This window comes from Drosophila nasuta, chromosome 3, assembly GCF_023558535.2.
Source record: "Drosophila nasuta strain 15112-1781.00 chromosome 3, ASM2355853v1, whole genome shotgun sequence".
In the NCBI taxonomy this organism is placed as follows: Eukaryota; Metazoa; Arthropoda; class Insecta; order Diptera; family Drosophilidae; genus Drosophila; species Drosophila nasuta.
In genome coordinates this window covers 29916766-29917394 of record NC_083457.1, presented here as the reverse complement: position 1 = coordinate 29917394, position 629 = coordinate 29916766, and positions in this window count along the sequence as shown.

Genomic DNA, 629 nt, shown 5'->3' with positions numbered 1-629 from the left:
TAGTAACCACATATTATGAATCTTTATACATTCATTCAAATATCAGAATAATCTACATATAGTATATGAGTATAATACATTTTATATTAACAATTTAAGCTGATATCTATGTCGATTTGGATTTACATCTCTGATAATTAAAAGCCAAATGAATTTTTAATAACTTCAACCATTTAAAGCATTTCTGCCTTAGTTTCATTTAAACTTTTAAACAGCTAGCTTTGTTTTCTCGCAAAATGAGACTAAAATCATATATAGGAGTACTCCTTTCTATACTCCTTATAGATACGATTGCTCGTACTTTGGGTAAACTGGTCAGGATTACCGGACTTAGTTGTCAAGTTGTTGATCCAATGTTTTGTCGATTTGAAAATTGTGTATTGAAAGCAAAAAGTCGTGACTTTAAGGAACTTAGCATGGTGGTCAGATTGCTTCAGATTCCTGTGGATAATATAACGGTATTTAGAATAGAATTTCACATATCAGAGTATTAATTTATATCTGCTTCGTATTGTAGCTTCGTGTTGAATTCTTTCGACGTAGCTACACATCACAATCAATACTTCAATTCGAAATCGATGGATGTCAATACTGGAGAAACAAACGTCGTAATCCCATTGTAAAAACGC